Source organism: Elephas maximus, chromosome 6 (genome assembly GCF_024166365.1).
Source record: "Elephas maximus indicus isolate mEleMax1 chromosome 6, mEleMax1 primary haplotype, whole genome shotgun sequence".
Lineage (NCBI taxonomy): Eukaryota > Metazoa > Chordata > Mammalia > Proboscidea > Elephantidae > Elephas > Elephas maximus.
The window spans coordinates 29,181,800-29,208,002 of NC_064824.1; the positions used below are offsets into that span (position 1 = coordinate 29,181,800).

Sequence of the window (26,203 nt, forward strand, 5' to 3'; positions counted from 1 at the left end):
CAGGACCAAGCAGTGTTTTGTTCTGTTTTACATAGGGTCGCTATGAATGGGAATTGATTTGCTGGCACCTAACAACAACAACAACAGTGGCTGGTGATCATGAGCATTTCCTTGTGTGCCTGAATGTCTTCTTTCGTGAAGTGTCTGTTCATATCCTTTGCCCATTTTGTAATTGGATTGTCTTTTTGTTGTAGAGCCGTTGAATTTTCCTATAGATCTTAGAGATTAGACTTTTGTCGGATTTGTCATAGCCAAAGATTTTTCCCCAGCCTGTACATTCACTTTTTACTCTTTTGGTGAAATCTTTTGATGAGTGTGTTTAATTTTTAGAATATCCCGGTTATCGATCCTCTGATGTTTGTGTGTTGTTAGTTATGGTTTGTGTGCTATTTATTCTGTGTATTAAGACCTGTAGTGTTGACCGTATTTTTTCTTCTATGATCTTTATAGTTTTTGGTTTTATATTTAGGTCTTTGATCCATTTTGAATTAATTTTTGTGTATGGTGTGAAGTATGAGTCCTGTTTCATTTTTTTACAGATGGACATCTAGTTTTTCCAGCACCATTTGTGGAAAAAACTACGTTTTCCTCATTTAGTGGGCATTGGGCCCTTGTCAAAGATCAAGTGACCGCCAGTGGATGGATTTACACTTGGGTTCTTGATTCTGTTCCATTGGTCAATGTGTTTGTCCTTGTACCAGTACCAGGTTGTTTTGACTACTGCAGCTGTGGAGTAGGTTCCGAGGTTAGGTAGTATGAGTCCTCCTAAACCCAGTGCCCTCAAATCGATTCCGATTCATAGCTACCCTATAGGACAGAGTAGAACTGCCCCATAGAGTTTCCAAGGAGCGCCTGGTGGATTCAAACTGCCAACCCTCTGGTTAGCAGCCGTAGCATTTAACCGCTATGCCACCTGGGTTTCCTGTCTTTATTCTTTTTCTTCAATAGTGCTTTACTTATCTGGGGCCTCCTTTCTTTCCGTGTAAGGTTAATTATTAGTTTTTCTATCTCGTTAGGGAATACTGTTGGTATTTGGATCAGGATTGCATTGCATTTGTAGATTGCTTTGGGTCGAATTGACACTTCCACAATGTTGAGTCTACCTATCCATGAGCATGGTATGTTTTTCTATTTATGTAGGTCTTGTTTGGTGTCTTTTAGTAGTGTTTTGTAGTTTTCTTTGTATAGGCCTTTTATGTCCCTGGTTAGATTTATTCCTAAGTATTTGTTTTCAGGGGTTACTATAAATGGTATTGCTTTCCTGATTTCCTTTTCGTAGTTCTCTTTATTGGTATATAAGAATTCCACTGATTTTTGTTTGTTAATCTTGTAACCTGCTACTCTGCTGAATCTATTAGTTCCAGTAGTTTTCTTATGGAATCTCTTGAGTTCTGTATGTATAGTATCATATCTTGCGACCGTTTAACTTCTTCATTGCCAATTTGGATGCCCTTTATTTCTTTTTCTTGCCTTATTGCTCTAGCTAGGACTTCCAGCACAATGTTAAATAGGAATGGTGATAAAGAGCATCTTTGTCTTGTTCCTCTTCTCAAGGGGAATGTTTTAAGCCTCTCTCTGTTAAGAATGACGTTGGCTATTGGTTATGTAGAGACCCCCTTTATTATGTTGAGGGATTTCCCTTCTACCTATTTTATTGACTTTTTTTTAATCAGGAATGGGCACTGGACTTTATTGAATGCCCTTTCTGCATCGATTGAGATGGCCATGTGATTCTTTTGTTTTATTTATATGCTGAATTACATTGATGGATTTTCTAATGTTGAACCATCCTTGCGTATCTGGTATAAATTTCACTTGGTTGTGGTGTATTGTTTTTTTTATGTGATGTTCAATTGTATTGGCTTGAATTTTGTGAGAATTTTTACATTGCTATTCATTAGAGATATTGGTCTGTAATTTTCCTTTTTTTGTGGTGTCTTTGCCTGGTTTTGGTATCAGGGTTATGCTGACTTCATAGAATGTATTCAGAAGTATCCTTTCCTGTTCTGTGTTCTGAAATAGTTTGAGCAGTACTGGTGCAAGCTCTTCTCTGAACGTTTGGCAGAATTCTCCAGTGAAACCATCTGGGCTAGGGTTTTTTTTTTTGGGAGTTGTTTTAATTACCTTTTTAATCTAGTCTCTTGTTAGGGGTCTGTTTGGATATTTGACCTCAGTTTGTGTTAGTTTAGGTAGGTAGTGTGTTTTCCAGAAATATGTCCATTTTCTCTAGGTTTTCAGATTTGTTGGAGTATAGCTTTTCATAGTATTCTGTTACGATCCTTTTTATTTCGGCTGGGTCTGTTATAATGTTCCCCATTTTATTTCTTATTTGGGTTATTTGCATCCTCTCCTGTTTTTCTTTTGTCAGTTTGGCCAGTGGTTAGTCAATTTGGTTGATCCTTTCCAAAAACTATCTTTTGATTTTGTTGATTCTTTCTATTGTTTTTCTGTTCTCTGTTTCATTTATTTCTGCCCTGATCTTTATTATTTCCTTTCTTCTGGTGGCTGTGGGCTTCTTTTGCTGTTCTCTTTCTGTTTGTTTGGGTTGTGTAGCTAACGTTTTAATTTTATCCCTTTCTTTTTTGATGTGTGCATCTATTGCTATAAATTGACCTCTGAGGACTGCCTTTGCTATGTCCTAAAGGTTTTAGTATGATGTGTTTTCATTCTTGTTTGATTCTAGGAATTTTTTCATTCCGTCTTTGATTTCTTCTATTACCCAGTGATTTCTAAGCAGGGTGTTATTCAGTTTCCACGTAATTAATTTTTTTTCCTTGCTTTTCCTGTTATTAATTTTTCTTTGATAGTGTTGTCAGAGAAGATGCTTTGCATTATGTCAGTGTTTTAGATTTTGTTGAGGGCTGCTTTGTGGCTTAGGATGTGGTCTATTCTGGATAGCGTTCCATGTGCTTTGGAAAGAATGTGTACTTTACTGCTGTTGGGTGGAGTGTTCCGTGTATGTCTGTGAGGTAAACTTGGTTAATTGTGGCCTTTAGATCTTCTGTATCTTTGTTGAGTTTCTTTCTAGATGTTCCGTCTTTCACCAAGAGTGGCGTGTCGGGCTCCTACTATTATTGTGAAGCTGCCAGTTTTCCTTTTCAGTGCTGTCATGGTTATCTAGTGCTGCTTTAACAGAAATACCACAAGTGGATGGCTTTAACAAAGAGAAATTATTTTCTCACAGTCTAGTAGATTACAAGTCCAAATTCAGGGTTTTGACTCCAGGGGAAGGCTTTCTGTCTCTGTTGGGTCTGGAAGAAGGTGTTTGCCTTCAATCTTACCCTGGTCGAGGAGCTTCTTAGGTTCAGGGACCCCAAGTCTAAAGGATGCACTCTGCTCCTGGTGCTGCTTTTTTGGTGGTCTGAGGTCCCCAACTCTCTGCTTGCTTCCCTTTATTTTTATTTCTTGAGAGATAAAAGATGGTGCGGGCCATACCCCAGGGAAACTCCCTTTACATTGGACCTGAGTAACGGTGGTGTTACAGTCCCGCCCTAATCCTCTCAGCATAAAATTACAATCACAAGATGGAGGACAACCACAGAATTCTGGGAATCGTGGCCTAACCAAGTTAATACAACATTTCTTGGGGGACGTAATTCAATCCATGATGAGTGCTGTTAGAGTTTATGTATTTTGGAGCCCTGTCATTGGATGTATAGATATTTATTATGGTTATGTCCTCATGGTGGCTTGTCCCTTTAATCATTATCTAATGTCCTTTTTTTTTTTTTTTTTTTAATGTCCTTACTTGTCTTTTACGGTGGATTTTGTTTTAAAGTCTGTTTTAAAACAATCTGAGATTAGTATTGCCACTCCTCTTTTTTGCTTGATACATTTTTTTCCATCATTTGATTTTTAATAAATTTTTTTCTTTGTTTCTAAGGCGTGTCTTATACACATCATATTGATGGGTCCTATTTGCTTAATCCATTCTACCACTCCCTGTTCTTTTATGGATGCATTTAAGCCATGTCCATTCAATGTGATTTTTGATTGGTGTGAGTTCGTTGCTGCCATTTTGTAGTGCCTTTTTCATGGTGCTGAGGTTTTCTTTGTTCCTCTTACTGTCCTGTGCTGAATTCCTTTTGTTTGTGAATTTTTTTGTTGTTGTTTCTTTTGTTTTTTGTAGATTTTGTGTTTATTGCTACTTTATATATTTCTTTGTTTTCTTGAGTAGGTTTGTTAACTTTCTTTGTGGTTATCTTGAAATTTACACTTATCTTCCTAATTTTAAACCCGGCTTTTTTTTTACTTGATAATGCCTTGACTTCCTCTCCATTTGAAAGTTCTATGCCTACACCATTTATTTTCTTCTTTATTGTTCTGATGTTGTTGTCATTTACAGATTGACCTCTCTGGTTCCTTGTTGTAAACCTTTTAGTTTTGTTTTATCCTTGAGAGTTCATTACCTCTGTTGGTATCTGGCTGTTGCTGTCCGGTATCCTGGATTCAGGTTGTTTTCTGATGTTGATTTTTTAGCCAAAGAAATGCCTTTAATAATTATTGTAAGTTTGTTTAGATTTTTACGTATACTCTTAATTTCTGTTTCTCTGGAAATGTCCTAATTTTGCCATCATATATGAGCAAGAGTTTTGCAGGTTATACTATCTTGGTTGGCAGTTTTTTTCTTTCACAGTTTTATATACATGTCATCACATTGCCGTCTTGCCTTTATGGTTTCTGTGGAGTAATCAGAGCGTAGTATTATTTTTTCCCCTTTGTATGTGACTTTTTGTTTTTCTTGAGCTGCCTTCAGGATTCTTTCTTTGTCTTTGATTTTAGTAAGTGTGATTATGATACGTCTTGGTTATTTTCTTTGGGGTCTATTCTGTATGGGATTTGTTGAGCTTCTTGGATGGTCAGGTATTCATGTTTCATGATATTAGGGAGGTGTTCTGTCAGCAAATCTTCAATAACTTCTCTGTGTTTTTCGTTCCCCCCGCCCCGTTTTAGAACTCCGATCACATGCAGATTTTTGCTTTTGATTGTATCTTAGGTCGTTCTCAGGGTTTCTTCATTTTTCTTCATTCTTTTCTATGATTTTTCCTCAAACAAAGTTGTATCCAAGGATCTGTATTCAGTTTCACTGATGTGTCTTAAACGTTGTTTCAGATTTGCTTCTAAAACCTTCTCTTGAACTGCCCATTTATGAAGCCTTGTTGTTTATCTTTTGGATTTCTAATTACTGTTTTTTTGCGTTGTTTCTAGTTGCTTCTTTATTTTGACTTTTGTTCCTGTATTATTTTCCTCATTTCTTCCATTACTTTGTCTGTGTTTTCCCTCATCTTGCCTGTATTTTCCATGATTTCATCAATTTTTTTCCAAGTTTACCTTAACCTCTTGGAGAGCCTTGAATATTAGAGTTTTGAATCCCATATCAGGAAATTCTAGTGCCTTTTCTTGTACCAGAAGGTCATCTGGTATTTTATTTTGGTTGCTTTCTGGAGCCATCCTGGTCTGTTTTTTTTTAATGTTTTGATATTGTCTGCTGTGTTCGGAACATTGAGGAATTATTTTCTTCGTTGATCGATTGTAGATTTGTTTGTTTCATCCTGCTTTTTTGTTTTACTTGGTTATTTCTGGGCAGGCAGGCTGGGTGTGCTTTGTTGCTTGCTCATCTGTGGGCGTGGTACTTCTTACCTCCTTGCCCAGGTAGGCAGGGCTGGTCCTCAGCTGTGGTTCAGAAGGGCATGTTCAGCAAAGGGAGGCAGGGGATGGGCGGGAATGGTCATTGGCAGTACATACTTGGGCCGACGGAGTGGTGCTGGGCGGAGGGGGGCAGTGCATGGCAGGGTCCAGTGGTCTGTACCAGTGCTGTTTGGGGATGCAGTGCTTAGCATGTGGTGCAAGATAGGAGAGAAAGGAGAGGATGTGATGTGTGCAGTGGCTGCTCAGTCTCCTGTTGGGAGCTCTGTGAATTTCCTTTCCATACTCCCTGTCCACATTCTTGGTAGCTAAGGTCTAAGATGGCGAATCCATGCCACGTTAGCTAGTAGCAGACCTCCATTCTGTAGCTTTCCTGGTTTTCTGTTCTCTATCAGTTTCTTATTCCATTTGGTGCTTGATTTGAGTTCTGTACCCCTTTGTTTGGTGCTTAGGGTTCTAGGGTTGACATTTCTATCTGTTTTACTTAGCTTTTTGGGTCTTTGATTTAGAGGGACAGCATAGTGCTTCTGTCTGTACCACCATGTTGGCTCTGCTGCCTGCTGTTATAAATTTGATCCCATATTGATAGTTCTTAAAAGAGCATGATAATCAAGGCAGAACTTTTTTTTACCAGTTAAGCTAAACTATTGTTTGATTTTAAGATGACTCTAGGGGGTATTTTTGCTTTTATGTTTAAAGATTATCTCAGGGCAATAGTTTCAGGGGTTCGTCCATTCTCCATGACTCCAGAAAGTCTAGAGTCCATGAGAAATTGAAATTCTGTCTGCATTTTCCGCCTTTTTTTGAGGATTCTTCTGTGGCGTTTTTGTTCAAAATGTTCAGTAATGGTAGCTGGGCACATGCAGTACTTCTGGTCTTATGGTAGAGGAGGCAGTTGTTTGTGGAGGCAATTAGCTGCACATTCCATACCCTCTTCTTATTCCTGACTCTCCTTCATCTGTTGCTTCAGGTGAATGGAGACCAATTGTCATACCTGGGTGACCTCTTGCAAGCTTTTTTTTTTTTTTTTTTAAGTTTTGTTGTGCTTTTACAAACCAAGTCAGTCTCTCATACAAAAATTTATGTACACATGGCTGTATACTCCTAATTACTCTCCCGCTCATGAGACAGCACACTCCTTCCCTCCACTCTCTCTTTGGTGTCCATTCGGCCAGCTGCTGACCCCCCTGCCCTCACATCTCCTCTCCAGACAGGAGATGTCAACATACTCTCATGTGTCTTCTTGATCCAAGAAACTCATTCTTCACCAGTATCATTTTCTATCCCATTGTCCAGTCCAGTTCCTGTCTGAACAGTTGGCTTTGGGAATGGTTCTTGTCTTGGGCTAACAGAAGGTCTGGGGACCATGACCACTGGGGTGCTTCTAGTCTCAGTCAGACCATTAAGTCTGGTCTTTTTACAAGAATTTGGAGGTCTGCATCCCACTGCTCTCCTGCTCCCTCAGGAGTTCTCTGTTGTGTTCCCTGTCAGGGCAGTCATCGGTTGTAGCCGGGCACCATCTAGTTCTCCTGATCTCAGGTTGATGTAGTCTCTTGTTTATGTGGCCCTTTCTCTCTCTTGAGCTCATAATTACCTTGTGTCTTTGGTATTCTTCATTCTCCTTTGTTCCAGGTGGATGGAGATCAATTGATGCATCTTACATGGCCGCTTGCTCGCATTTAAGACCCCAGATGCGGCTCTCCAAAGTGGGATGCAGAATGTCTTCTTAATAGATTTTATTATGCCAGTTGACTTAGATGTCCCCTGAAACCATGGTCCCCAAACCCCTGCCCCTGCTATGCTGAACTTCAAAGCATTCAGTTTATTCAGGAAACTTCTTTGCTTTTGGTTTAGTCTAGTTGTGCTGACCTCTCCTGTACTGTGTGTTGTCTTTCCCTTCACCTAAAATCGTTCTTATCTACTGTCTAATTAGTGAAAACCTCTCTCCTTCCTTCCTTACCTCCCTCCCCCCTCTCGTAACCAACAAAGAATATTTTCTTCTGTTTTTAAACTATTTCTCCAGTTCTTATAATAGTGGTCTTATACAATATTTGTCTTTTTGCAACTGACTAACTTCACTCAGCATAATGCCTTCTAGATTCCTCCATGTTATGAAATGTCTCATGCATTCATCACTGGTTTTTATAGATGTGTAGTATTCTATTGTGTGATTATACCATATTTATCCATTCATTCATTCATGGGCACCTTGGTTGCTTCCATCCTTTTGCTATTGTAAACAGTGCTGCAGTGAACATGGGTGTGCATATTTCTGTTCGTGTAAAGGCTCTTATTTCTCTAAGATAAATTCCAAGGAGTGGGAATGCTGGGTCGTATGGTGGTTCTATTTCTAGCTTTCTAAGGAAGCGCCAGATCGATTTCCAAAGTGGTTGTACCATTTTACATTCCCACCAGCAGTGTATGAGTGTTCCAGTCTTTCCACAGCCTCTCCAACATTTATTATTATGTGTTTTTTGGATTAATGCCAACCTTGTTGGAGTGCAGTGGAATCTCATTGTAGTTTTGATTTATATTTCTCTAATGGCTAATTTTTTTTTTTTAATGGCTAATGATCGTGAGCATTTCCTCATGTATCTGTTAGCTACCTGAATGTCTTCTTTAGTGAAGTGTCTATTCATATCTTTTGCCCATTTTTTAATGGGGTTATTTGTCTTTTTGTAGTTGAGTTTTTTCAGTATCATATAGATTTTAGAGATCAGACACTGATCGGAATCGTCGTATCCAAAAACTTTTTCCCAGTCTGTAGGTAATCTGTTTACTGTTTTGGTGAAGTCTTTGGATAAACTTAAGTGTTTGATTTTTAGGAGCTCCCAGTTATCTAGTTTCTCTTCTGGTGTTTGTGCATTGTTAGCAATGTTTTGTATACTGTTTATGCCATGTATTAGGGCTCCTAACGTTGCCCCTATTTTTTCTTCCATGATCTTTATTGTTTTAGTTTCTATATTTAGGTCTTTGATCCATTTTGAGTTCGTTTTTGTGCATGGTGTGAGGTATGGGTCTTGTTTCATTTTTTTGAGGATAGATACCCAGTTATGCCAGCACCATTTGTTAAAAAGACTGTCTTTTCCCCATTTAACCATTTTAGGGCCTTTGTCAAATATCAGCTGCCCATATGTGGATGATTTATGTCTGGATTCTCAATTCTGTTCCATTGGTCTATGTATCTGTTGTTGTACCAGTACCAGGCTGTTTTGACTATTGTGACAGTATAATAGGTTCCAGAATCAGGTAGAGTGAGGCCTCCTGCTTTGTTCTTCTTTTTCAGTATGCTTTACTTATCTGGGGCCTCTTTTCCTTCCATATGAAGTTGATGATTTGTTTCTCCATCTCATTAAAAAATGTCATTGGAATTTGGATCAGAATTGTATCTGTAGATTGCTTTTGGTAGAATAGACATTTTTACAATGTTAAGTCTTCCTATCCATGAGCAAGGTATGTTTTTCCACTTATGTAGGTCTCTTTTGGTTTCTTGAAGTAGTGTTTTATAGTTTTCTTTGTATAAGTCTTTTACATCTCTGGTAAGATTTATTCCCAATTATTTTATCTTCTTGGGGGCTACTGTAAATTGTATTGATTTGGTGATTTCCTCTTCGATGTTTTCTTTGTTGGTGTAGAGGAATCCAACTGATTTTTGTGTATCTTGTATCCTGATTCTCTGCTGAACTCTTCTATTAGTTTCAGTAGTTTTCTTGAGGATTCCTTAGGGTTTTCTGTGTATAAGATCATGTCATCTGCAAATAAAGATAATTTTACTTCTTGCCAATCTGGATGCCCTTTATTTCTTTATCAAGCCTAATTGCTCTGGTTAGGATCTCTAGCACAATGTTGAATAAGCCGGTGATAAAGGGCATCCTTGTCTGGTTCCCAATCTCAAGGGGGATGCTTTAAGGCTCTTTCCGTTTAGGGTGATATTAGCTATTGGCTTTGTATAAATGCCCTTTATTATGCTGAGGAATTTTCCTTCTATTCCTGTTCCGCTTAGAGTTTTCATCATGAATGGGCGTTGAACTTTGTCACATGTCTTTTTTGTATCAATTGATAAAATCATGTGATTCCTGTCTTTTGTTTTATGTATATGATGGATTACATTAATTGTTTTTCTAAGATTGAGCCATCCTTGCATACCTGGTATGAATCCCACTTGGTCATGGTGAATTATTTTTTTGATATGTTGTTGAATTCTGTTGGGTGGAATTTTGTTGAGGATTTTTGCACCTAAGTTCATGAGGGATATAGGTCTGTATTTTCCTTTTTTCCTGATGTCTTTACCTGGTTTTGGCATCAGGGATATGGTGGCTTCATAGAATGAGTTTGGGAATATTCTGCCCTGTTCTAGGCTCTGTGCTCTGAAATACCTTTAGTAGTAGTGGTGTTAACTCTTCTCTGAAAGCTTGGTAGAACTCTGCAGTGAAGCGGACCGGGCCAGGGATTTTTTTTGGTTGGGAAGTTTTTGATTACCTTTTCAATTTCTTCTTTTGTTATGGGTGTATTTAGTTGTTCTACCTCTGTTTGTGTTAGTTTAGGTAAGTAGTGTGTTTCTAGAAATTCATCCATTTCTTTTAGGTTTTCAAATTTGAGTATAGTTTTTCATAGTAATCTGATATGATTCTTTTAATTTCAGTTGGGCCTGTTGGAATATCGCCCATCTCATTTCTTATTTGGGTTATTTGCTTCCTCTACTTTTTTTCTTTTGTCAGTTTGGCCAATGGTATATCAATTTTGTTAATTTTTTTAAAGAACCAGCTTTTGGTCTTGTTAATTCTTTCAATTGTTTTTCTGCTTTCTATTTCATTTAGTTCTGCTCTAATTTTTATTATTTGCTTTCTTCTGGTGCCTGAGGGTTTCTTTTATTGCTCTCTTTCTATTTGTCCAAGTTGTAGGGATAATTCTTTGACTTTCGCCCTTTCTTCTTTTTGTATGTGTGCATTTATTGGTATAAATTGGCCTCTGAGCACTGCTTTCACTGTGTCCCAAAGGTTTCATAGGAAGTGTTTTCATTCTCATTGGATTCTGTGAATTTCTTTATTCCATCCTTATTTTGTCAGAAATTAATATTGCCACTCCTGCTCGTTTTTGATTGTTGTTTGCTTGATATATTTTTTCCATCCTTTGAGTTTTTGTTTGTTTGTGTCTCTAAGGTGTGTCTCTTGTAGGCAGCATATAGACGGATCATGTTTTTTATCCATTCTGCCACTCTCTGTCTTTTTATTGGTGCATTTAGTCCATTTACATTCAGTGTAATTATGGATAGTTGTGAATTTAGTGCCGTCATTTTGATGTCTTTTTTTATGTATTGTTGATATTTCCTTTTCCCACTTAATTTTTTTGTGCTGAGTAGTTTATATATTGTTTTTTTCCCCTTATTTGTTGTTGTTGATTTTGTTCCTGCTAAGTCTCTATTTTTTTCTTGTATTTTGTTTTGATATGTAGGAAAGTATGTCTCCTTTGTGGTTACCTTAATATTTACCTGTATTTTTCTAAGTTTAAATCTAACTTTTCTTTGTATCACCGTGTCTTCCTCCCCATATGAAAGATCTGTGACAAACATTTCTTAGTCCCTCTTTTTTGTTTTAGTGTTGTCTTTTACATAGTAACATCATTGTTACCCTGTTTTGAACATTTTTTTATTCTTGATTTATTTTTACAGTTTTCTGTCTGGGTTGACACCTGATTGCTCTGTCTAGTGTTCTGGTCTTGGACTGATACCTGATATTGATTTTCTAACCAAAGAGCTCCCTTTAGTATTTCTTGTCGTTTTGGTTTGGTTTTTACGAATTCCCTAAACTTCTGTGTATCTGGAAATGTCCTAATTTTACATTCATATTTGAGCGACAGTTTTCCTGGATGTATGATTTTGGCTGGCAATTTTTTTCCTTCAGTTCTTTATATAAGTCATGCCATTGCCTTTTTGCCTGCATGGTTTCTGCTGAGTAGTCCGAGCTTATTCTTAATTGACTCTCCTTTGTAGGTGACTTTTCGTTTGTCCCTAGCTGCTCTTAAAATTCCTTATATTTGGTTTTGGCAAGTTTGATTATAATGTGTCTTGGTGACGTTCTTTTAAAATCTACCTCATGTGGAGTTCGATGAGCCTCTTGGATGGATATCTTCTCATCTTTCATGATATCAGGGAAGTTTTCTGCCAACAAATCTTCAGCAATTCTCTGTGTATTTTCTGTTATCCTTCCCTGTTCTGGTACTCCAGTCACTCGTAGGTTATTTCTCTTGATACAGTCCCACGTGCTTCTTAAGGTTTCTTCATTTTTTTAAGTTCTTTTATCTGATTTTTCTTCAAATATATTGGTGTCAAGCACTTTATCTTCAAGTTCCCCAATTCTGCCTTCCACTTGCTGAATTCTGCTCCTCTGACTTCCTCTTGAGTTGTCTAATTCTGTAATTTTATTATTAATCTTCATAATTTCTGATTGCTGTCTGTCTATGGATTTTTCCAGCTTTTAAGATTTTTCATTATGTTCCTGAATAACCTTTTTAATTTCTTCAACTGCTTTATCTGTGTGTTCCTTGGCTTGTTTTGCACATTGCCTGATTTCCTTCCTGATGTCTTGAAGGGTTCTGTATATTAATCTTTTGTATTCTACATCCAGTAATTCCAGGAAGGCACTTTCATCTAGAAGATCCCTTGATTTTGTTTTTTGAGAGCTTGTTGAAGCGATCATGGTCTGTTTCTTTATGTGATTTGATATTGCCTGTTGTCACTGAGCCATCTATAAGTTATTGTATTAGTTTATGTTTGCTTACTGTATCCTAGCTTCTTGCTTTGTTTTGTTCTGATATGCGCAGATGGGTTGCTTGAGTGAGCTAGCTTGATTATTTTCACCTTTGAAGCTCTGACGTCCTGTTGCCAGATGGCTAGAGCTGTTATCAGGTATGCAGTCTAGCAGTCCATTCACTTTTCTTGTATGGAGTCAGCTCAGTTGTCCAGGGAGCTTGTCATCAAGTGTGTGGTACAGGCTCTGTCCTACAGTCTTAGAGGGGCAGGGGTTATTGTTGTAGGTACCGATATCTGGTTGCAGCAGGAGAGTCACACTCTGAAAAAGGCAGGGGGCTGAGAATCGTCCCCCAAGTGTCTCTGAGGAAAGCGCGTCTCTCTTCTGTAGAGCATACAGGTGGGTGGGTTCTGCAGATGGACTGTGGGTACCCAAAGTTTTTGGTTGTAAGGACTGAGGGGTACCAGTTATCCTTGGACCCCTGTCTCAGGTGACTGGGTGACCTGAGTGGAGCCACCAGTCCTTAGGCCCCTGATGTGGGTAGGTGAGAACCCTGTTTAACAGGGAAAGCGTTGTCAAACATCAAGTACCCACCTCTCCACTGCACAGCTGAAACGGATGTAGTCTGCCAGCAAGGGCCCATTCTCCCGAAATAGGCCTACACAGGTCCATGCAGGTGGGAAAGATACTCAAAGTCCATGGACTGTTTATGGCTGGACAAAAGTTGCTTCTGTCCTGAGCTCTCCTGGTTAGTGGAGCTGGCAAATTATCTTTTCTCTCAACTGCAAATTTATTCCTTCTCCAAGGCCAAGAGGATGGCTCTAGGGGTTCAACAGGGCCTATCTCAGGCCCAGGGAAATGAAGAGCCGCTGAAGCCGGCTTCGGGTCAGAGGGCGGGGTAAAATATACGCAAGTACTTAGCTTTTGCTGAGAGTGCAATTCTTCTCTGGTAACGGAGTTGTGAGCAGGCTGTGTGGCTAGTTGCTTCTCCTTGAGGAAATTGTGGCCAAATGCTAGTAGTAGCTGCTCCCAGTAGTGGTGCCTAAGGGCTCCCAGGAATTCAGGTCCCTTAACTCCTCTCCGCTTCCGAACTGTCTCTTCCTCCCCCTGCAGCGCAGTTCATTTTCTTAACTTTGCATTTGATGTTCAGGGCTCCTAGATTGTCACAGATATACTTGTTTCACTTTTTATTTTGTGTCTTTGTTTTAAGAGGGCTCTCCAGAAGCGTCGGTCTATTCCACCATCTTGGTCCAACCTCCTCTTGCAAGCTTTTAAGACTCCAGGCACTGTGCAGTGAACTAGGAGGTAGAACAGAAGCACAAAACACGTTATTTGGCCAATTCACTGGCAAGTTCCATGAAAGTATGACCCTAAACCTCAAAACCTAGGATCCAAATCCCATGAGGTGTGTTTGGTTGTACATAACCAACTTTAGCATTTTTTTTGTCATTGTTGTAAATATAGCTATCACACAACTTTTGCCAGTTCAGCTTTTCACAGGTGTGCTACTAATTGACAGGAATTACAGTAATCGGCTGTGCAAGCCTACCTTTAATCAGTGCAATTTTTCCATAACCATTAACCCCCCCTTCTCCCTCTTTCCTACCTCTGGTAACCACTAGTAAACTTTGGTCTCCATACATTTGCCTTTTTTAAAGTCATTTTATGTAAGTGGGGTCATAAAATACTTGTCCTTTTCCGATTGGCTTAATTCACTCAACATAATGTCTTCAACCTCCATCCATACTGTAGCATGTATCAGACTTCATTTTTGCTACTGGGTGAGTAGTATTCCATTGTATGTGTGTACCACAATTTCTTTATTCATCTGTTGTTGGGCATTTTGGCTATTGTATATAGTGCTCTGGTGAAAATTGGTGTACAAATCTCTTTTTGCGTCTCTGCTTTTAAGTCTTTTGGGTATATGTGTAGGAGTGCAATTGCTGGGTCATGTGGTAGTTCTATTTTTAGTTTTCTAAGCATCCGCCATACTGTTTTCCACAATAGGTGTACCATTTTGCATTTTCATCAGCAATGGACGAGAATTTTAAAGATAAATTCTTATCATTCAGAAGCCTACTTATTTTCCCTTTTCAGTTCATTATCTTCTAATAGAGTGATTTTGATCCTAACCAACAATAAGAAATATAGCTCTGAGTCAAAATGTAAAAAATGTATTTAGAGCATGGGTGTGTTCCAATAAAACAATTTCTAAATGAGCAGCAAATCATGGACTGTCCATCCCTGACCAGCATTAGAGAATAGAAAAGAAAACATCAGAGAACATCATGGGTAGTAATGGTAAGTTTGTTTCATGAAACTCTTCTTGCTGATGTATGTATGATGGGTATACATATATATACACGTACATATACTCATGAGTGTGGATGTGTGTGTGTGTGTGTATATATATATATATATATATATGTAAGTTTTTTTTTCCCCCTTGAGATCAGCAAAGCTGAAGAAAGCAGAGGGGAGAACAAAACAGCCAGGGAGAGAGAAGGAGGGCAGAGAGAATTTCTGAGTTTCCTAGAGCCTCCAGTCCTTGGCTGTGGACCATTCCTGGGTCCTACCCCGTAAAAAAAAAAAAACCCATATCTCTACATAAATTCTCCGATTTAGTTCAAATACACTTCAGAGGGTTTCTGATGCTAGCAGCCAGAAGAGCCGTTATTAGTATCAGTTCTCCAGGAGTAAGGGCAGCAGCTAATATGAAAAACCTATTCCAATGTCAAAGAACCTACCTGACATGGGGGACGCCCCTCAGGTCTTGCCTAAGCTCTCTGTGCTGCAGTTTAAGCCCATTTATTTTGATCCCGTTCTCACTGCCAGTAAATGAGCCAGTGACCATTTTTCACCTGGCATTTCAGATTCTAGAAAGACATTTTCAGATCATGCTGAAGCCTTTTTTGCCTTCAGCTCCTCCTCATCAGTCCCATTAGCCACACACCGTACCTAACGGTGTTGTCCTTACATGACAAAAAAACATGACAAGCTGGGAAAATTTAGGAATCAGAGAAACTATGTCTTTAAAGGGCAATTAGGACTGAGTACAAAGAAACAATAAAAACCAATCTTCCAAAGCCCTTTCCAGCCTTCAGAAGTCCATAATTCAACATCTCTGAATTTTATTATGCTCAGAAATAATACCAACCTAATGCAGAAATGTGCCAATAAGGACTGGCTGCCAGAAAAGTATTATAAAAGAAGACAGAATCACTGTTTCTCCACCTCTTCCACTAATGGTCTCCATTATATCACAAAGAAAGGCACTGCTGGAATCTAATGAATAAATAACTACCACTTGAATGGAATTTGTATCCATTTTAATTTCCAAGAAAGCCTTACTTAAATTAAAAAAAAAAAAAAAGAGAGGCCATAACAGTACTTATAATGAAATATTTTAGAAATGGTTGAATGCTTTCTATATAAGCCATCAGGTGTAATGTTAAATAGCAAAAGCTTAATTATTGAATCTAAGTAAATAGAAAGTTTGAGCATGACATGGGGAAGGGTCATGGTGTCACATCTGCCCAATTTGTTTAGTGTAAATTCAAAAAGGGTATTAGGAGAGCACGAGGACTGTGGTGGTTCAGTGGTAGAATTCTCACCTTCCATGGAGGAGACCTGGGATCAATTCCCGGCCAAGGTACTTCATGCACAGCCACAGTGCATCAGGCCGTGAAGGCTTGTGTGTTGCTGTGATGCTGAACAGATTTCATTGGAGCTTCCAGAGGAAGATGGACTAGGAAGAAAGGCCTGGGGATCTACTTCCAAAAATCAGCCAGTGAAAACCCTGTGAATCAAAATGACCCAATCCTATTGTGCGTGGAGGTGCCATGAGTTGGAGACTGACTCGGCAGCTAACAGCAGTCAGGAGAACTGAGGGTCACTTGAGCAGTGTCTTCCAAATCAAGGGTTGAAATTAACTGGTGAATTCAGAAATTAGTGCAGGGGTTGAAAAACTTTTTTCAAGGCACACATAGTAAGTATTTTAGGCTTTACAGACTGGGTGATCTCTATCATAGCCACTCAAGTCTGCTGTTATAGTGTGAAACTAGCCATAGACAATATGTGAAAAAGTGGCCATGCGTGTGTTCCAGTAAAACTTCATTTACCAAAATGGATAACAGAGTATAGTCTACCCATCTGCAGGGCAGTGGGTTTCTTATATATATGGCTTTCTTGCTTTGGGTTTATAATTCTGCCAAAAATAATTGGTTGGACAACACCCTGCCCTGTGATTGGTCTATTTTATGTAACTTCCAGGGAATTAGAAATTCAGTATGCAAATAAGGTACATAAAACCCTTGTGAGGATTGGTCGATTACTATGTAGATTAGGTGACTGTGGCCTACCGAGGGGATTGGTCGCTTCATGGTCTTGGTGTGAGGAGTAGTTTTATAAAAGGGCCAATCCCATGGAGGTTGAGGGGGACCTTACTACCGTCAACAAGAAGAGCCTGGACAGAACACATCCTTTGGACCCGGTGTCCCTGTACTGAGAGCTTCCCAGACCCAGGAGAGAGAGAGTTTTAATACTGGAGATGGCGAGAGACAATGCAAGATGGGTGCAGCAGCATAAGTGGCATCAGGAAGAGCGTCGGGAACCAGGAGACTGATATAAGATGCCTGCAGTGGGCTTGCTGACCCATGGAGTGAGAGAGCTGAGCACCGTCAGGCACGAGACTTGCTGGTGGAGTGAAGTGCCTCCATGTACTTGTCCGCGGAGCCAGAACAGCTGTAACAGATGCCTGAGCAGGGCAGAGGCCAGGCCCAGTGGAGTGGCAGTAGGCCCAAGTGAAGGGCCTGCATGTGGGCACTGTTGAGAATTAGCTGAGAGCTGTCTTGGTTGGAAGCCATCCTGATTGACAAACTGTATCCTGTCTCTTGAGTTGTATCCTGTTACCTCTAAGATGATCCTTATCCTGAGTTATAGCCTTTTATTTTTTGTCATGGATTGAATTTTGTCTCCCAAAAATGTGTGTCCACTTGGCTAGGCCATGATTCCCAGTATTGTGTGGTTGTCCTCCATTTTGTGATCTGATGTAATTATGCCATGTGTTGTAAATCCTAATCCCTGCCTGGGGTTAATGAGGCAAGATTAGGTTATGTTAAAGAGTATTAGGGTGGGATGCAACACCCTTACTCTGATCACTGCTCTGATCGGATGTAAGGAGAGTTTCCCTGGAGTGTTGGCCTGGTCTGCATCTTTTATCTTACAAGAGGTGAAAGGAGAAATGAGTAGAGAGAGAAGGACCTCATACTATCAAGAAAGAAGAGCTGAAAGTGGAATGTGCCCTTTGGATCCAGGGTTCATGTGCTAGAAGCTCATAGGCCAGGGGAACATTGATGACAAGGACCGTTCCACAGAGTTAACAGAGAGAGAGGAAGCCTTCCCCTGGAGCTGGCGCCCTGAGTTCAGGCTTCTAGCGTTGTAAACTGTGAGAGAATAAATCTCTGTTTGTTAAAGCGATCCACTTGTGGTATTTCTGTTATAGCAACACTAGATAACCAAGTCACTTCCCCAATAAAACACTTAATTGTAAATATGGTCTGTGAGTTTGTGTGGCCATTGCAATGAATTATTAAACCCACAAAGTAGAGAATGCCATGGGAGGGATGGCTGGTGTGAGAAATGGTGAAGAAGTTGGAGAGTGAAGGCATGTCTGACCTCCAGTCATAGGAATGGGCTTTGTGCTGATTTTGATTCTCATTCCCCACAGTAACATTGGACGCTTTCTGATACCACTACGTTACACCATGACCAGTATTTTTTAAGTAAGTAAAATAAATAGAATAGAAAACATCAGATGGCATCATAGGTAATAATGGTTACTACTGTTTCATGAAACTTTTCTTGCTGTTTTTTATGTATATATATATATATCTTCCCTTAACCTAGACCTAACTTGCATGTAAATGGATACTTTTTTACATGTTATAAATACTTATTGACTTTTTCCGTCAATGAAGAAAGACTGTGCTTTATTTTGTTGGAAAATTTACCAAGAGTTGTATGCCATTTTGGAAGATCGTATCACACATTGCAGAGTGTCTTGTGTATTTGAGTCACCCATACAACATACCTAGCAGTTGTGGCTGACCCAGTTTTTGATTCATCATTAAAGTGCTAGCATCTCCTGACTCCATTATGCCTTGTGGCGTGGTCTTGACCGACTAATCGGACTTTGGAATACACGTTAGTTTGTTATAAATTATTTTTCTTCATTCTCACTAATATTACTACTAGGGTATTTTTTTTTTTTTTTTAATTTTTATTAAGCTTCAAGTGAACATTTACCATTCCAATCAGTCTGTCACATGTAGGTTTACATACATCTTACTCCCTTCTCCCACCTGCTCTCCCCCTATTGAGTCAGCCCTTACAGTCTCTTGTTTCGTGCCAATTTTACCTTCTTCCCTCTCTCTCTATCTTCCCATCCCCCCTCCAGTCAAGAGTTGCCAACACACTCTCCCGTGTCCACCTGATTTAATTAGCTCACTCTTCATCAGTATCTCTCTCCCCCCCACTGACCAGTCCTTTTCATGCCTGATGATTTGTCTTCGGGGATGGTTCCTGTCCTGTGCCATCAGAAGTTCTGGGGAGCATTGTCTCTGGGATTCCTCTAGTCGCAATCATACCATTAGGTGTGGTCTTTTAATGAGAATTTGGGGTCTGCATCCCATTGGTCTCCTGCTCCCTCAGGAGTTGTCTGTTGTGTTCCCTGACAGGGCAGACATCGATTGTGGCCGGGCACCAACTAGTTCTTCTGGTCTCAGGATATTGTAGGTCTCTGGTTCAAGTGGCCCTTTCTGTCTCTTGGGTTCTTAGTTGTCGTGTGACCTTGGTGTTCTTCCTTTGCCTTTGCTCCCGGTGGGTTGAGACCAATTAATGTATTTTAGATGGCTGCTTGTTGGCATTTAGGACCCCAGGTGCCACAATTCAAAGTGGGATGCAGATAATAGAATTGTTTTGCCCATTGATTTAGAAGTCCTCTCAAACCAAGTTCCCCAGACCCCAGCCCCTGCTTCGCTATCCTTTGAAGCTTTCATTTTATCTCGGAAACCTCTTTACTTTTAATCCTGTCCAATTAGGCTGACCTTCCTTGTTTTGAGTGTTGTCTTTCCCTTCACCCAAAGCAGTTCCCAACTACTAGGGTATTTAATACATATGTTGGGTAGGTTATCTACAAATTTGATTTCAGATAATAAAGGAGTATTAGAACTTTGCTTTGGATCTAGTAGAGCTGAGAACACTGCCCGAGTGGAAGTGACTTGTGAAGTGATTTTTTTCCTCCTAGCATAAGGATTTGGCTGAATTAAATACCATTAACCAGTTCTGTCAAGTCAGCTTTGACTCATGGCACAAGTAGACTGCTAGGCCTTACTTCTCAGGCACCTTTGGGTGGACTTGAACCTCCAGCTTTTTGAGTAGCAATTGTGCACGTTAAAGGTTTACATTACGCAGGAACTCCAAATACTCTTAACCACTCCATCATCAGGGCTCCACTCTTAACACCAGGTATTTAAAGAGCAAACTGGCCTGTGCATTGGGTGCAGCCGACTGAGAAAAAAGGAGTGAAGATGCTGACCCCAGTCACACTGCCTGTCATGCAACCATGGGTGCAGACCCCCCACCTTCCCATATATGTGGTTCATGGCACCTAGTGGGCCAAGGCTCACTTGTGAATATTCATTCTGATTTGAAAAAGCCGTAGGAATAGGGGATGATATCAAGTGATCAGATGAGTTTCAGACAGCTGCCTCAGGCCATTTTGCATTGCTTCAGGGGTCGGTGAGCTTGCATTGGAAAAATAGTTACCTGTTGATTTTCACTAGCCTCTAACTAAAATCCAGCAATTCTTTAACTAACTGGGGATGGTGGCAACAAATCACAGTAGCATTAACATCGTCAGACAGTGCTAAACAATGTTAATACTACGGTGATTTCTTGCCAACATTCAAAAGTTCAAATCAAAAGCTTTTCAACAACAGACAACAGATATTTTCATATCCCATTATTGATGATTAACAGACATCTTGAAATATTAATACTCATTAAAAACCCAAACTTGTTGTCGTTGAGTCGCTTCTGACTCATAGTGACTGTCTAGGACAGAGTAGAACTGCCCCACAGCATTTCCAAGGCTGTCATCTTTCCAGAAGCAGGCTGCCATACCTTTCTTCCTCGGAGCAGCTGATGGGTTCGAACCACTGACCTCTCGGATAGCAGCCGAGCACTTAACCGTTGCGTCAGCTGGGCTATTTCACATACATGTATTACTATATCAGAATTTAAAAATATTTTGAGAATGGTATTTAAATACAATTGATTTCCTCTGTAATCTACATATTCTGTTTTATGCATTTAGAAAATAATTTTGGGAATGAGTCCATAGGCTGAGGAGGGCAGTGGTACAGGGATTGTAGGGTAGGATGTGGAAATGCTGTGATGTGACACACCCCACTGCTCCCACTCACTCTGTTCATTAGGAATTAGTTGATCTCCTGACTTAGCCCCAGGGCTGTGGGATACGGGTGTGGGTGGGTGTGTGCACTTATCTCCACTTGGCTTGTTTTCTTCTTAGACCTGCTCAAAATATTGAGGTCAATTTACCCTTGGCTTACTCTTTTATCTTATATGAGGAGACATGTTTGTGAGAAGATTCTCCTCGCGGGACAGTATTGATCTGCACAAGGTACACGATACGTTTAAAGAGAAAGCATACTGATTACCTGAATCCTGAAACAAACCCTCAGGATTTATTAATCCTAAATGGCATTATTTCAGCTTCTCTTTCTCAAGAGGAGAAAACCCACAAAAATTCTGTAGAAAACCCCCCTACATGCAGGTGACGCCCTACTTCCCCTTCATTTGCCTCAAATTTACGTAATCACAAACTCAACTGTTAAGAAGTACTCGATTACCCAAGGAATGTGTTGCACAAGTGGCTGCTGGGGGTATTTTCCTATTACCATATGACTTGTGCAGGGGATCCACCAGAAATTAGGATTTGGAGGTAGAGGCCTACAGCTAGCTCCACGGGTGTGCACTCCATCCTGCTTGCTACCTTGCCGCCCAGTGAGTCAGCCTAGAGGGAGCTGCGCCACCTGTTGTGGCTGGATTTCTGGGAGTGGAGTCGGCCTTTTCCATTTCTATGAGCATCTGTTGGTAGGAAACAACTGCCACAGAAGAGCCAACGGCCCTGCTCCTTGTTGCCCTGCAGACACGGAGTCACTGGTGTGCCGCCTTGTGCATCTTTTTCCTCTCACAGCTCCTCAGTCTATTTTTAGAAATGCTGAACATTTCCTTTCTAATTCCTTAGAAGTTGGGATGGGAAGGCATCTTCACACACTCAACACTAATACCTTGGACAACCATGTTGTCATTGTTAGGTGCTGTTGAGTCAGTTCCAACGCATAATGACCCCATGTGACAGAGTAGAGCTGCCTCACAGGGTTTGCTTGGCTGGAATCTTTATGGAAGCGTATTTCTAGGTCTTTCTCCCACAAAGCCACTGGGTCGGTTTGCACTGCCAACTTTTTGATTAGCAGCTGAGGGCTTGTTTGCGCCCCCAGGGCTCTTTTGGACAACTGTATTGAATAATAATGAGAATCATATTTTTCATTCAAAATAGATTATCTGAAGATTAGAATTAACCCTTTGGTGACCCAACTCTTTTCTGCTTTGAGTTTTTTTGTTGATACCCTGTGTTTTCATTAATGGAAGCAGCAGGCCGCATCATTGAGTGTGTCTGAATTTTTAGTAGGCAGTATGGATTTTTTTTTTCTTACTCCCTCCCACAAGCCTAAGTTTTTAGTGGTACATATGAAGTACTACTAATTATACCCCAGAGTCCCCACTGAAGTTTACTGGTACATTTGTGTAACAAATAAAAAATATCAAAATTTCTGCTTTTCCTTCCAAAAATTCACACATCTCATACAATACCATGTAAAAACAGTAATTTGCAGCACCCACCTGTTTCTTTGGTTTCGGGCAGTAATAAAGGCCCCTGCCTTGCAGCAGCACACACTGTCAGTGGTACAGCCCAACCCAGCTCCCTGATAAACCCCAGAGGCTGAAAAGTTCATGGTTGCTATGTGTACCTCTGGGCATGAAAAGGTTAAATAGTCTCAAACTTTCCCCTTTACTTTTCTGTGGGTTTAGTTACCGATCAGATTTGTCATTGCCTGTAAGCCACCCTATAAGGATGCATGAATGTTATACTGCATTACATTATTTTGTTACTGTCCATCTAAGACCTAAAGAAAAAACAATGCATTTATCAAGCTTAGGAAACCCTGGTGGTGCAGTGGTTAAGAGCTATGGCTGCTGACCAAAAGGTCAGCAGTTTGAATATACCAGGCACTCCTTGGAAACCCTATGGGGTGGTTTTCCTCAGTCCTGTAGGGTTGCTATGAGTCAGAATCGAATGGGTGGCAATGGGTTTGGTTTTTGGTTTATCAAGCTTAGCAATGAAATGACAGAGTCTCATCTTAATTTTTTTTTTTTTTTGTAAAAGGAAACAGCAAAATGCTCTTGCTTCCTGAGCCATTGATTGCTCTTACAGATTCATGTACAAGACTATGAGTACTACGAGACCTAATTTTTAAAGTGAGATACCCAGGATTCTTTTATTAAGAAGCTGTCCTTCTGTCATTGGATCTGTAAGGCCAGCCTTTTGGCTTGAGAAAGCAGGAAGTTCACCACATTCATTGGTGAAGGGGTGGTGATTTCACTGGGTTCGAAGGATCTCCTGTCCCCTGTGTTGTGAGGCACATCCACGTGCCTGTTTGTTATAGGGGTTTGGCTTGGGGTGAATTTGTTCTTACTCCAACTTCATGAAGAGAGTAGGTGAAGTCCAGAAGATACAGAGTACAGGAGCTGAAATATTCCTGAGTGGTTCATTTCTTGGTCTGATGAATGATAGAATTAATTGTGCAGTCGTTAGGCACAGATTCCGTATTCATTTTCTATGCCTTTTCCATAATAAAACATGGAAAATACAGAACCGAGTGTGGAGAGGCTAAGCAATTAGTTTGTGGTAGCTCATGTAACATGACTGTATAGTTTATCATCCAAACCTGGAGACTTAAAAAACATTTTTTTTAATTGTTGTGAAAATATATGTAACACAACATTTGCCAGTTTAACATTTTTCACATGTATAATTTGGTAACACAGTTACGTTAATTATGTTGTGTAACCATCAGTCACCAGTATCTGCTGTCAAACTTTCCATCACCAGAGACAGACTCTCGATGCCTCCTGAACTCTGACTCCCTGTTTTTCCTCCCTCCTGCATCACAAACCTGGACACGTCTGAGAGCAAAAAGCTGTGCCATTAATGATCCTGCTGAGACAACAGACATAAACGTACCAACTAATGAAGTACAGCGCTCCTTAGTTCTAAGCCTGCCTGGCCTCCACTAATCCATTAGATCAGGCTGTCCCGTCTACAGATACGTATCAAATGCACTCAGCAATAAAAACTACCGAAGTTCTGCACTAGGCATAGACCCAAATAGAAACTCCTGTAAGACTAGGTAAAGGTCCCCCTTGGCAAAAGAAATGTCCACTAGAGATCTTCTCTCATGTGAAAATATTGAAAGGGTTTTGTTGGGAAGTCAGGTGGTTTTTCTTTTCCTCAAAAATGATTTTTCATATATATTTTTTAAAAGAATAAAGCCAGCTTTAGAATTTACAAGAAAAATAGAGTAAGATCCAGGGCAGACCTCTTACAGCCAGTCACTGTTAAGATACAGAGTGATACGATATATGATATCTAATAAGATATAATAAGAATATGATATATTCTTCAATAGTACAGTGTTTAAAAAGCACTCTACCCCTGTTTTTTAGCCCTCTCTCCATGAGCGGTATTATCAAGTCAAATTTGTGTGGTATAACTGTAACTATGAAGTATTAAGATAGCAACCCAGCAATGGAATATATAACATTTCCAGTGCTGCAGTCTGGCTTGTAATGGGGCTTGGCACCTCTGTGTGTGCTTGCATACACGCGTGTGAACACATCCAGCAGAGGCACAGACATGAAGATTGGTGAAGCTCATGTTGCTTGTAAATGATAGTACAGCCCAAACACAGAAAGCAGGAAAGAATGGCACACAGCACCCCAGGATTGATTTGTTGACTGTGTCATGTTCTCTTGCCTTCTCCGAGGCTAGTTGAGGTGTGGAAGCGAAAGTTTTGTAATGCAGCAGTTCTGTAAATACAATGGTCTGTAAAACAAACAAACAAATACACAAACACACCATTCTGTCCTGCTAGATTGCTGTTTGTCATCAAGTCACCAGTTCCAAAGAATGGCATGCCATCCAAAGGGCATTACTGGAAGCCTAGAGCAAGCAGGCGGGAGGGTGAGAGTTATGTACTTGGTAGGAAAATTGGAATCCAGCTTTCAGTTGAGAGCTTGGCCACCCTTCTGTATTCAGGTTAATGGGAGCTTTGGAGCACCGGAAAAAGACCAAATCCTAGAAGAGTCAAGGTAAATTTTCCTGCAGTGAAGAAGAAGCCTTCCACCATCAAGGGTATCTCAGTTACCGTGTGCTGCTGTAACAGTAATGCCACAAGTGGGTGGCTTTAAAGAACAGAAATTAATTTTCTTACAGTTCTGGAGGCTGAAAGTCCAAATCAGAGTCTTGGCATGTGGATTCCTTCCTTGTCAGTAGCCCCATTTGTTCCTTGGTTCTTGGCTGTCCTCATGTGGCATCTGTCTTCCCCAGTATGCGCTTGTCTCTGTGTTTAATCTGCTCTTTTTATAACTCAGAAGTGATCAGATTAGGAAACACCCAACACTAATATGGCCTCATTAACATAACAAAAGAAAACCCCATTTCTAAGCGGGATTACATCCGCAGGTATAGGGATTAGGATTCTAACACATTCTGGGGGACACAATTCAATTTATAACAATGGTGACAGGTGGGACTGGGCTAGGGGCTGGGAGTCAGGTGGGAGAAGGAAGGTTCAGGGTTCTACCTGCCTCTGTGATTTGTTTGAGCCCCTCATTCCCTGAAGAGGAGAACGAACTCTGTATTTATGAAGGACCAGCCTTTCCCCTGCAAGTGTGAGAACCATAGGCCATGACAGACAGGGAGAAAAATAAAACACGGTTGGAGGAGAGACATGGGAAGTGGGAGCAAGGGGATAAAAAAGGCAGTAGGGGTGGCAGTCAGCAGCCCTGTTGCTGGTAGAAAAGGAGAGACCCTGGAAGATGCAGAACAGTTGTGCTGATGTATTGAGCAACGAAAGTCTTCTCGAAATAGGACAGAGGACGCCAGCTGGGAAGTTGGGAGATGGGGGCTGGTACTTACCCTGCTACTGACTAGATTGTGAGCCTCAATCTCTTCTGCAATAGTGGACACGTTGGGTCAGATGTTATCCAGCCTGATGCCTAGCTCTAAAAGTCTGTGATGTTGACCCACTGAACCATCGGAGACAGAGCAGGTCTTCATTTAGGGCATGTTGAGTTCAAGGCCTCACACAGGTGCACATGTATGCACAGTGCTCATCTCTGGGTGCAGAGCTGGGCTAAGCCGGGGAGGAGGAAGACCTGGATAAATGTGGTTTTAGGTGTTTCTAAGGTTTAAAGCCAAAAGGGTGGATGATACCACCCCCAAAGGAGTGTTACCCCAGAAGATACAACCCCTGGAAAACTTACGTGTTTACAGGCTGGCCAAAGATACAAAAAACCCTGCAGGAATGGCTAGAGGCATGTTCTGTCTCCAGCAGAGTGCAGTCTGGGGTTTTATGGGACTGATAATCCTGACTGTAATAATA

The 26,203-nt window shown here is 40.4% G+C and overlaps 1 protein-coding gene across 4 annotated transcripts in view; it reads left to right on the forward strand.

Moving 5' to 3' along the window:
• The window catches only part of MGAT5 (alpha-1,6-mannosylglycoprotein 6-beta-N-acetylglucosaminyltransferase), a 425,977-nt gene that overhangs the window by 14,197 nt on the left and 385,577 nt on the right, over positions 1-26,203 (forward strand). The window contains exon 1 of one of the 4 annotated variants that reach the window (XM_049889211.1): positions 12,131-18,175. The exons of the other annotated variants lie outside the window; for them this stretch is intronic. The gene's annotated coding sequence lies outside the window, so the exon portion shown is untranslated. Of the gene's footprint in view, positions 1-12,130; positions 18,176-26,203 lie in introns of those variants that run through there. 4 annotated transcript variants of the gene reach the window in all.